Source organism: Dipodomys ordii, unplaced genomic scaffold (genome assembly GCF_000151885.1).
Source record: "Dipodomys ordii isolate 6190 unplaced genomic scaffold, Dord_2.0 Scaffold34, whole genome shotgun sequence".
NCBI classification, from domain to species: domain Eukaryota; kingdom Metazoa; phylum Chordata; class Mammalia; order Rodentia; family Heteromyidae; genus Dipodomys; species Dipodomys ordii.
The window spans coordinates 7683441-7696092 of record NW_012267250.1 but is presented as its reverse complement, the minus strand read 5'-3'; the positions used below and the strand labels follow the sequence as shown (position 1 = coordinate 7696092).

The window sequence follows — 12652 nt, the reverse complement described above, 5'->3', positions numbered from 1 at the left end:
CACATGGAGGCTGAACAACACACTGCTGAATCACGAGTGGGTCATGGAAGAGATTAGAAAGGAAATTCAAATGTTCATGCTATTCAACAAAAATGAGCACACAAATTACCAGCTCCTCTGGGACACGGCAAAGGCACTACTCAGAGGCAAGTTTATAGCTCTGAGCTCCTACATCAACAAATTGGAGATATCGTTTTAATTCTTGAGTCATTGCCTCTATTATCTCTTGGATGTAGCATTTGTCTTCCATTTCTTTTTTGCTTCCACTGGTGTTCTCCCTTGTGGTTGCTGGCCTTTGAATCTGGTTTACTATCTTGGCTGTTGATGAATTTTGTAATCTTTAGCTGTGATTTTCGCATGTGGATTCAGGGATTGTTGGAGACCAATTCCAGTCCCTGATAGTTTTGGTCACTAGGTGGCTACCTTTGCTTGGTTCTGGATTTGTTCCTGGATCAATTGATGTAGCTTGCTCTCGGCACTGGGCTGGTTGAGAGTATTTTACCTGGTCCTCAGTTCTGTTGTAGGCAGGGCTGCTTTCCAGCAGCTGGTCTGACTAACTTAGGGCTTACTCCTGTTAGTTTGTGGTGGGCAGACATACTCCACCCTCTGCTGGGGTGTGTACTCAGATCGTGACCAGTCAGGGGAAGGCAGTTAAGAGGGCTAGGGTTCCTGCTTATCCTGGTACTGGTTGGGAGCTGTCCAGCAGTGCTGTGGCAGATGGCTGGTTTTGTGCACTGTAGGTTGCTGTTCAATACCACGTTCCATGTTCATTGAGATGATTGTGGGCTAGGCTGGATGGTGGTGCAGGCTGGGTCTGTGTTTCACAGTCTTTACCACTGTTTATGCTGTCTCATTTGATGTCGCAGGTCTGGGGTTCCTCTTCACTGCTGCCCCACTCTGGGCTGGACTGCTTCCATGGGCCAGCGCAGGGAGGCACAGGGTCGCCCTGCACCATTCTGGAGTCCTTTGCTTCTGCTGCTGCCACCTCAGCCACTGCTGCTGTTCCGGGCTTGGTTGCTTACACCGGTGAAGGCAGGTACAGAAAGGTGCTGTGTCATGCTGGGAGCCTTGGGTTGTTTGCTGCCACCACTGCTGTGGCCACTGCCCTGGGCAGGGCTGGGCTGTTCTGGCAGGCTGGTGTGGAAAGGCAGTGTGCTGAGAAGAACATTTTTAAATTAAGATAAATTTCACAGTTGTAGTTGTCCTCTGAATCACAAGCATATATTGTTGAGACATTCAAGCACTAATTTGTAGAGTCTTATCTAAAATGTGGTTATCAGTATTTTCTTATAGACCTCGGTTCAACATTGTTCATTTACTTTTTTAAAAAATGGAGTTAACTTGTATTTTTCACGTTCAAAAAGTGTTTGGTTTTTGATGATTGCTTTATTCTTGCTATTATGTTAACTATTGGAAGAATACTAACACAGAGATGTTATACTTATTGAGAACAGAGACTTTAGAAGGACATTAAGGCTCAAAAGTCCTTTTTCAGCCCTTAAACAGCCATGTAAAGTAAGCCAAGCCATTCAGCTGTTCTAAACTTCCATTTGCATATTTGTATGTGATATTACAAATTTGGAAGATAAAATGGCATCATTAATATAAAAATACTTTGTCAAATAAGTGGTACTTGCTAAGTACTAATGAGGGTTCATTGCAGATAATAACAGGACAAGAGGTGGTACCCCCACTCACCCAGCTAGTGAAAAACCTTTGTCTTTACTCAGATTTTTCATTTGTCCTTGCTTTGTCCTTGAACAGAATTTTACCATATCAGTTTCTAACTTTTTTGTAATAGGTATAGCTACAGTAAACAAAAAATGACAGAGATAAAGCAAAACAAAACAGAGAGGCTGAGTTTACCTGCAAAAGCCTGGACTGAGGGAGGAAAGGAAAGGTTACATGTGCACAGTGTTATGTGAGAAAAGAACTTTGAGATCTGGCATGTGAAAGTTTCTGGAGCAGCTTTAGAGTCTGAAAAATTGGAAAGAAAGCAAAGGGATTTAAAAAGATTATAAATGGAATATATTTTCATGGTCTTTAAGAGCTATGTTTCTGTCATCATTACTGTGATCTTGGAACTATGCTTTTCCTTAGAGCATCATGTATAGATAAAGCCATGTGAAGTCCTTGTTTGTACTTGATTTATGTACTTCTGAAATTATGAAGCAGCATTCCAATTACAGGTGCTGCAAACATGTTTGGAATGGTGCAACTGCTTCTCCTTCTGGCTTCCATATTGATGGGGTCAAGTCAGCTTATTCTTTTATCTTTACCACTAGGCTTTTCTTTACCAGCAACTACCCATACGATATTATTGGCATCAGGAAAACAATATTGCTTCCGTATTTATTGCCACTGTATCAATATCAATAGGGGAAAGTGACTAGAAAAGGCTGAATATCACAACCATTCCTTCAACATCAGATTCTTCTATGATAATGAGGTGCCAGTGGGTACCACTGTATTGGTATTAACCTAAAGTTACAGTCATGATTACTCCTTGGAACCAAAAACTGAAGTTCTTCTTTGTGTACCTGCTCCATGTAATTACGCTGTCTTTTAGAACAAAATAACCTCTGTTAAAAAGTTCTGGGTACTGATGAAAATCTTAAACTTGTATAGTAGCTAATATATTACCAGCAACTGTAGCCAGAAGAATAGATTATGTTTTCATATGTCGACTAAATAGTTGAAAAATAAATACCATTAATATGTTTCTTCTCTCCAACCCTTCAGATAGACTTGGAAAAAAAAAACAGGTGGTTATTGTACTAGTCTCTAAATCACACTTGTATTACTCAATTAACCTCAAAACATTCAGACATTCAAACACTGCCTACCAATGGGAAATTTTATCATCACCAACATCTTCTGTTTTCCCTTATCAAGCTCACTAATGCCCTGCTAAAACCAATGCTTAAGGAAAGATCCTAAGCTATCTTGGGATAATAAACATTTTCCACACAGGAGCAAAATGATTTGATGTTATTACATATTAAACCTTAGGAATTTCTACCTTTCCATAGAAATGCGCAAGTAAAATAACCCAAACCAGCCCATTCTACCCAAAGAACTTCAAGCTGTTTTCCAAACTAATGTTCTCTATTGTACAAGGACTTCTAACACCAAGGACTTTGTTGTGCTTGTTATAAATAAATAAGTCAGTGGATAATCATAAAATACTTCTTGGCAGTAACTAGATCAAGAAGATCAGTGATGGCTGGCCTAAGCCAGCTATATATTTTATGGCTTTTTTTTTAATGAAGCAGGGAAGGGAGCTTATCAGCATTTTGTCTTTCACGGTCAAATGAAAGGAAACAGGAGAAAGAACAGGAAAAGTACTTAGGGTACCTAGTGTTAGGGGAAGGAAGAAAGAAGAGAGTTAAAAGCTGAGGAAGGACTAAGAGCCCATCAGAAGGCAAGTAGCCAGAGGATAATACAGCATTTAGCTTAGGGCAGAAACTTTCAGTTTGATGTTGTCCTTAAGGGAAGCCTGAAGAAAGATTTTTGTGCCAATGTGACCTTGACAGGCATAGAGATGGATCAGAGCTTTGGTATCTGGGTGAAAACATGGAGGAGAAACCAGGAAGGAGATAAGAAATAGTTTGGCTAGTGATAGCAGATAGCACATAATCAGGCCCAGGTCAAGATTATTATAATTATCATGATTATTATAATTTTTGACCAATCCTGGTCACTATAGGACTTCCTTCTTAAACATGGGAGTCTACTGCTGACTTAATGAAAAAGCTGGCATTTGCAAAGGGAGTATGAAAATTTATTCTGATTTAATAAGGACTTAAGCAAGCTGAAGTAAAATGAAGGTTCAGTGTTCTAAATTAAATTAGACATTTTATTACTACAGTTAGAGGCCACTAGACAGGATGGTTATTATTATTTCAAAGGAAAGGAACGGAAAAGAAGCAATGTCCTGATAACCTGCCTTTTATCTGCAATGTCATAGCAGGGCCAGGAAGATGGTAACTTGGACAGAAAATGGTAACAGCTAATAGGGCTGACCTGTATAGTTAGTGTGTTATCAAGTAGTCCACCAAGCAAGAACCTCATTTTATTACAGGGTGTAACCATCCTTCATGCAACAATAACTCTGCCTGGCATAAAACAAATAGTGGGACTCAAGTGACCTTGTTCCTTGAAGCAAAACTAAACTCTGGCCTCAAGACATCCTCACTAGCTTTAGTCCATGTTCTAACAATTGCTTCTCATCTCAGCATTTGCAGTTCATACCTTTCACTTCATCATCTAAAATCTTACCAATTTCATTGTCTTAAAAAAACAGAAAGTAGTCAGGCCTCTATAATCTTAGCTACTCAGGAGGCTGAGATCTGAGGATCACAGTTCAATGCCAGCCTGGGCAGAAAAGTCCTTGAAACTCTTATCTCCAAAAAACTAGTCAGAAAAAGCCAGAAGTGGTGCTATGGCTCAAGTGATAGAGCACTAGCCTTGAACACAAAGAGGCTCAGGGAGAGCACTCGGGCCCCGAGTTCAAGCCCCAGGACTGGCAAAGCAAACAAAAAACAAAAGTTCATAGAAACCTTCTCTTTCTAAAAGAATTTCTTTTAAAGCCAGAAGCTCATCTTTGTTCCTTTTTTGAGTTTTCCATGATAAGCTAATAAGAAAAATCTCACAAAATCATAGGGATCCTGAAGTTTAATTTTTATAAATTATAAAAGAATACATATTTGTTTCATTATAGAAGTAAGTATTCCAATATTTAACTCTTGTATTTTGACTAAGTCATAGGAGAATATTCAAAGTAATGTTAGCAATGTGGTAATAAACACATTTAATCAGTAGTTTGCAAAACTTTGAAGGAAAGAAAAGGACTCAGAACTACTGGAAAATTATTAATGACCATAAATAAGACAAAACTTGGGAATAAAATAAAATTAAATCTTTGCTATTTGACACCTGAGAGTGTTTTACTTTAAAAAATAAAAAGGAAAGACATGAAAACAAAGAGCTAAATAGACAATGCAAGTAATTTTTTTGTAAAAGACAGCAATTAACTTTTACAAAGAAAATATCATAAGGATATAATAGGAATCTACCAACACTTCATGTGAGAATTCTACCTTCTTGGATCCAAGGTTTCATTATTCTACATATGCTATGAAGAATAAGTTCTTCCTTCTGTGAGCCAGATTTGAATTCAATCACATTGTTCTAGGGTTCAGTTTCTTCCTTATAATTCTACCAGAAATGAAGAAAAGGGATCGCTGGAGTGTGACTGCATATTTTGTTAAAGAATAACCAGTTGTCTAACACTGGACTAACTTCATGGGTATATAGTCCGTTCAGCCACTTAGAGTCCTTAAGTTAGAAGGGCCTTCTGGCTGGTTTACTTATCTACTGTCTTCAATGTGAATTTATTACTAAAAATTGTTTTAACAAGAGACTGACATTTCCATTAACATAAGCCCCAGAACTTATGGAGCAGGTAATGCCTTTGTACCACCTTGCCATTGCTTCCTTATCTATAAAGTCAGGATTGGAAGATCCCTCAGCATGCTTTCAGCTCCAGACGGTGATGAGACCCATGCTTCAGGGTTGTGTGACATTTAGGGACCACAGTGCGACCATGGCTATGATGAGATTTCTCCAGGAATCAGTGTCTAAGACATATTATTTTCCTTAAATTGACTCTTTCCTGATACTACTAACTAAAGGACCCTAAGGCTGAGGATTGCCCAGCCCCCTCTTTCTCTTATCTTGGCCAAAATCCTGCATTACCTGTTGCCAACTCTTTTTTTTTTTTTTGGTTTTCTTTTTTTTTTAATTTAATTTAATTTTATTGTGAACATACTGTACAGAGGAGTTACAATTACATGGGCAGGATAATGCATACATTTCTTACCAAGCATTGCAGCCTCCTCCTTTGTTTACCCTTCACATCCCCCCTCCCCCCCAATCCCAATCCTTCTCCTTTCTCCCCCTTCCCCCCCCCCCCGCACCGACGTTGTAAAGCTCGTTTTGGACATGCAACTTGTACTTCTCATTGTTGCAACAGGTCCACCTGTATCCTTAAACAATTGGTTTTTCCCCATCTCCTCCACAAGTTATACTGACAACAAATATAGTGAAAGCAGGCTGTTGCCAACTCTTGATGAAAACAAACCACTCCAAAACTGTGTCGCTTAGGACAACATCATTTATTCTGTTCACAGGTCCACAGTGCTAATTCTGTTGATCTTGCTCAGAACTGGAAGGATATTTTTCTTTCTCAGCTGAATATGTGTTTAACATTTTGAAAGGCCTTAGCCAATCACCTCTTTCTGTGATCCCCACATCTCTCCAGCAAGCTAGTTCTGCCTTGCCAAAATCAAGAGACAAAAAAATGAAGCAGAAGTGAGGCTTTTAAGGTATAATCCATGCCATACCACTCCTGCTGCATTCTACCAACCAAAGCAATTATAAAGCTGTTCCTGATTTTGTAATGAAGGAAATAGATCTTGATGGGACATCTTGAATAGAATTCCTCATGGGAAAGGTTACAAAGCATATTCTAAAGTGTCTGTTTACCAAAAGAGGAAGAAATGGAGCCAATAATGTAATAAAATAGCTGCATTCACATTAATCAGAAGTTCTGCTCGTTATTTATACTCCATCTCAGCAACACATTGCTGTGGGAGCCTAAGCAAATCACTCGAAAATCCTAACATTGTGCCCTGGGGTAAATAAGGGAATCTAGCCAGATTAGCCTTGACACCCCTTCTACTCTTACAAGACCTTCTCCTCTGGATGAGATAGCCTGTTTCTGCTTTCTACACACATCAAATCCAAGTAGACCATGGAGATTGATTTAACCTACTTTGATCATTGCAGCTTGGTCAGACCCTGAAAACCAAAATCTATAAAACAACTTAAGCTTCTTCCCTTGAGCTTAAGCTTTTCTGTTATGTCAGAAACCCCTTTGCAACATTCACAGGGGGAGCAAATCATGAATCTCCCCTATCCAGTGTCTGTAGCTCTATAGCTCCTTTGTCTCTGTAGAGCAGAATACTTTTTTATTTGAAGGCTGTCTGTACTACCCCAACCCTACCACTGGATTGCATTGATCAGGCACAGTTAAATCCAAAACATACTAGTATGGCTCACTGTAGGCCTCTGAGCAGGAGCAGTGTTCTTTTCAATAAATGAGAAGGACAGTGTATTCTTACTAAAGTCTGAGCAAGGTCTTGTCAGATTTATGCTTGCTGACTAAAATGGCTTTTAAAAGAAGTAACTATAAATATTCACTCCAGAATTAAGTCTAGTCAGTCAAGTCTTTGCCAAGCTGGACAATTTTAATGTCACTACATAATTGTTTAATTTTCCTTTGTTGGATGTGGTTTGATCTTTGTAACTCACAATGTTGGACTTTCACCTAGTAAGCTCTCTGATAGAGCTATACATGGATTCAGATCTTGTTTTGTCTTGTTTCTAAGAAAATCATTAAAGTACAAGAACTAGTGCTACAAGGACCTACAACATATGGGACCAGAAGATACACCAGAGAAAAGGACAGGCATACTGTATGCGGCTTGCCAGGCACATGCAATAGATGCTTGTGCCACTGAATCAGGGAATGGGAGTTAAATTTGGTTCCTATCATTGTACTTTAAACTGAAAACTGCTTCTTAGGCTGCCAGATATGCCTTTTGTTTTGCACATTCATTTGTGTTTCACTGGATCCAAAATAAACCTGTCTCTTCAAATCAGGAAATCTTCCACTAAGCCAAAAAGAAATAAGAAAAAAAAATGAGGGGTGATAAAAGAGGAGCAGACAATCTATCTTTCACTGGCTGGCATGCCATTTCCTTTTCAGTGGTTTTTGTCTTTTTACTGCAGGAGTTCATGTTGGCATTAAGGTGGAGCAACTCCATTGGTTCCTTAGTCCTCAAGGTGACCTTGGAAGGTTACTGATGTTGGATCCTTATGTCCACTTAGAGCAGTGCCTTTTTCTAAGAATTACAGTGTTCTGTGAATCAATGCTTTGGATATATTTCTCCAATAATTAGACATAAAAAAAAGAATCTCTGAAGCTCCTAGAGCTGGCCTGTTAGGATACATCTGTGGGAAATTGTAGAAATGTCAGCTAGGTACAATCTCACATTTGCAAGAGTCTTCCTATTTTCACTTCATGCCTAGAAATTGGTTATAATTTACTTTCTTAACATTTCTAGGTGGACAGTTCAATAATATTAAATATAACCACACACTTATACAACAGATCTCTGCAAGTTTCTCATCAAATAAAATTGAAACTTACCCCATGAATATCACTTCTTCATTTCTCCCTTCTCATAAACTAGTTTTTTTGTAAACTAGACCAAAGTAATATTTTGGTCATGTTTTTCTTCTTCATTATTCTTTTTCCATTTTCTCTCCCTTCTCATGGTATCATACTTTACACTGCTCTGGTCTAAGCCAACAGCAAAAAAAAAAAAAAACCCTGAAAATTCTAAGGCCTCAAGATATTACCTTCCCTATGGAGTCTGTGAAACACAAACTGAAGAATGGTTTGCCCACACAAGAAAATCAGGAAAAGATTATTTCTAAGCTGAAATTTATCTGTAAAATGAAGATGATAAGAATGTTCATGATATACATTAACTGTGAGAATTAAGGTATAATATTGGAAATTAATTTGTATACTTTTTCTGAGTTCAGGAAAGCTCGGGATATATAGCATTATTTAATTGAAAAGTCAAATGTGCCCAAGCAAAATTCTTACTCTGTCATTAAACCACATTGTTGAGGCCAGAATTCTGGCACAGAGATTGAGTCATTCTTACAAAGCATCACGAGGGTAAACCTAGTCTAGAAAAACTGTCGGAGGGCCTTACCTACCAAGTGAAATTGCTTTTTCTTGGCACAATGCATCCCTTGAAGATGATATAGAATGAAAGTGTGTTGTGGCCTGGAGCACAGTTGGCTAATCTTAAAATTGGCATTGGCATTGGCTTGCACTATTGTAAAATAATTATGGTATAATTCTATTTAAATGACTTTTTTTATTGGTTTATGCTGTATAACAGCATCACCATGCTCCACCCTGTGAGAACACAAGAATTATTTCTCCTTGGATTTCATGTCCCCAAGATGAGTCAGTAACTGTAGTAAGGATCAGTTCCACTAAAGGTCCTGCTGCTCTGTTGTCTGATTTTGGTAAAAGCAAGAGGTTCCTATCTTATTTCCAAAGCGTTCTGGGCACACTGAAGTAGGAATACCTGCAATTTATAGCTCAATGAATTATATAACATACTATAATAGGTGAATTATATAACATCACTATGCTTAGACTTATTCATCAAATTAGTTGGATGAAGTGCTATTATACTTCCAAAATTACCTACTAAAGGTTAGCTATTTGTATTATTTTACAATATCACCTGGACTAGATTTAGATCCTCTCCTCTATTATATTTCTCAGGCCACAAAGGTTAGTCCATATGACAAATCTAGCCCATCACTTATTTTACATTTCAAGGTATTTGAACATATATGTAAATTCATGGCTGCTCTCTCATGCCATAATGGAAGAACTGTGGAACTGTGTGACAGTGAGTAGATCTAAACAGTCTAAGTTTTGAAACCAGAAATAATAGGAAGTCAAGATGCTCTTCCTTAGCTGGAAAACATTTGGGAAGTTATTACAACCTGACCTTAAAGGGCTTTATCTGTAAAATGGAGGTGATAAAAATGCCTACATTATATATGAGTTGTGAGGACTAAAAAACTTTATATTCAAGCCCTGTGTAAGCATTCATATTCTATATTCTATATTCATATTCTATAAGAAATTATTGTTCCATTCATGTAGCAGATATAACACTACATAGAGAAGATGCAGAATAGAATAGAAAAAGAAATAATAAAATAAAAACTAAAACAATAGCACAGTTTCTATTCTTATGAAGCGTATCAATTAACGGAAAAGCAGGCTACTTGAGTAATTAAGAAAATTGTATTTTAATTAATCAATATCATTATCAATTTTTAAAATACCTATTTTTAATTATGAAACTGCCTATATACTTTATATTTATGCTTTAGTTTAGCTTGAATCAAAAATACTAAGTTGGGAAGTGACATTATAGCTCAAGTGGTAGAGTGCTAGCTTTGAGCTAAAGAGTTGAGGGACAGCACCCAGGCCCAGAGTTCAAGCCCCATGACTGACAAAAAAAACCGCTAAGTTGGTTATTTGTTTTCCTTCAAATAACAAAACAGGTAGTCCTTCAAAAGAGACACATTCACAGAGTTAGCCAAGTTGTCTGGTGAAAGCACCACATGCAGAAATGCCCATAAGCTGATTTAAGCTCTGTGCATTTACCAAACAAATTCAGAAGCTAAACTTAGTTACCCTGTAAGGAAAAAAGATATCAGACTACATACAAACACAAGCAGAGAATAATATGCTTTCTCTCTCTGTTTTTAATCTTCTTTTAATTTTCATTTCTGGAAAATTACAAAGATAAGCACATAAAGCTAATTTGACTAAACATGCTCACCCTTAAATCACATTTCAATTGAATGATAAAGAATTGCTTGTTGGTTCTAATTCTAAGCCAGTGTTTCATGATACTTTTATATGTCAATTTTCTAAAATAAAACACACATTTAGAATACATGACTCTACGATAATTTTGTATTGTTTCTTGTCTGTACTGTAGAAAGACTAATAATGTGTTCAAATTTTATAAGTTAGCATATTTACAAATTTCCCTATTAAAAGGGTATCACTCTCCTTAAAAAAATGTTCAGATGCTCATCAGTCTAGAGGCATGTCTCCTAAGTCAGTCATCTGACCATGGGTTTTATCCCCAGTGCACAAAAGGGACATTTAGTGCTAAAGCAGTAAATGAAAACTAGATGTTGTTGTCAAATTGTCATCCATTGTGCTCATATTAATAACTACTGCAGCTGTCTGACACTCAAATTAGCATCTTTGAAATAAGTTAAACACTTTCAGCACTATTTAGAGCTATTTCAAAGAGAACAACAGAAGCTTATGTTGAGGTCTTTTGCTAGATGGCCTTTGAAATGAAACTCTCTTTAGAAACTTCAACTCCAGTTTTTTAGAGATGCCATGGTAGGATTACCTAATAAATCTTCAATTTCAATGAAATAAAGATTGCAAAGCTGGACTCCATAGGCACATTAACTTATGTACCCATACAAACTCATGTAACTCATTGGAATCTAAAAACAGAAGAGTTCTTTCCCTAGAACTGGAATAGGTTCACTCATCCAGATAACCCAGAGTAATATTACTTTGTTCTGTTCACCCTGGAAGAGAATAACACTGTCCAGCCAAGACGACTATTTAGATTAGAGACATGTGAGTGCATCTCTCTGAATCTTTTAAGTCAATGAAGAGGATCAACATCCCTTCAAAGAAACTACTTAAATGTACTGGGATTGAAGAATAATGAATCTATATTGAGATTTAAGTTAATCTGTAACTTTATGTAGAATAGTTGGTAATGTGTAAGTCATTGTGTCACCTGTCCATGAGGGGCCTGACAGTATGGACTTCAAGTGGTACTATTTAGATTCTTCTTGGGATTTGTATATGGAATAATTTCTGTGTTAAATTTCTGAATCATTTGTGGTAAGTGGGATGTGTCTATAAATCTACAAGTAAACATGTTGGATGGTGAAAAGAATGACACTGGGACATGATAAATTATTCAGGTCTCTAGGCATTCACACACAGTGAGACCAAAGGCGAATATTCTTAGGAGAGGATCACAAAGGCACATACCTATGTGCATCTGATCTTATCAAATAATACTTTTTGAAATGAACCCCAGGAAATGGAAACAAGAGGTTTCTGTTTCTTTGTTGCTGTTTTTGCTTTCTGTACCTTTTGTCTTGTTTGTTCTTTTATCCATCATTGTCACACAGAAATGGTGTGTCAAATTGTGAACAAATGTAACAGTGATAACTCACTAGTCACTATATGACAATGAACTGTACAATTGTGGATGGGTACGGGAGGGAAAAACTAGGAGAGGACAAGGGAAAGGGTGACATTGTTCAAAATGAAATGTCCTCTGACTCACAGAACCATAATGCTGCTGTATATCACCTTTACAAAACAATAAAAAATATTAAAAAATTCTGAAATGGTCTTTCCAAACTGCACAGTTGCAAGATGCAGTACAATAGTTGGAAGCAAAAGTACTTATTTACCAAATAAGAGGAGACACTGAATGTTGTATTCAAATATCAAGTCCATTTACCTTCCTCTGACAATTTCAATCCAACACATTGAAATCCAAAGTAATAAATAGATTAATGTCCTATTCCATTGTTCCCTTTGTATTTACATTCCTAGAAAATGCTAGTTCTACTAATAGAAGTCTAAAATCCTGGGTTCTAATCTTATTTTTGTCCTCATTATCCTTGTTATCTCACTGATGTATTGAAAGAGCAAATGAATACTATATGTAAAAGAATTTTAAAAAATAACCACACTAAAGCTACCAGCATGACTATGTTTATTGCAGTATTATTTACCATAGCTAAGATATGGAACCAATCCAGATGCCCCTCAGTAGATGAATGGATCAAGAAAATGTAGTATATATACACAATGGAATTCTATGCCTCCATCAGAAAGAATGACATTGCCCCA

The 12652-nt window shown here is 37.1% G+C and overlaps 1 pseudogene; it reads left to right on the top strand.

Annotated features, from left to right (window-relative positions):
* The window catches only part of LOC105986232, a 79491-nt pseudogene that overhangs the window by 53950 nt on the left and 12889 nt on the right, over positions 1-12652 (top strand).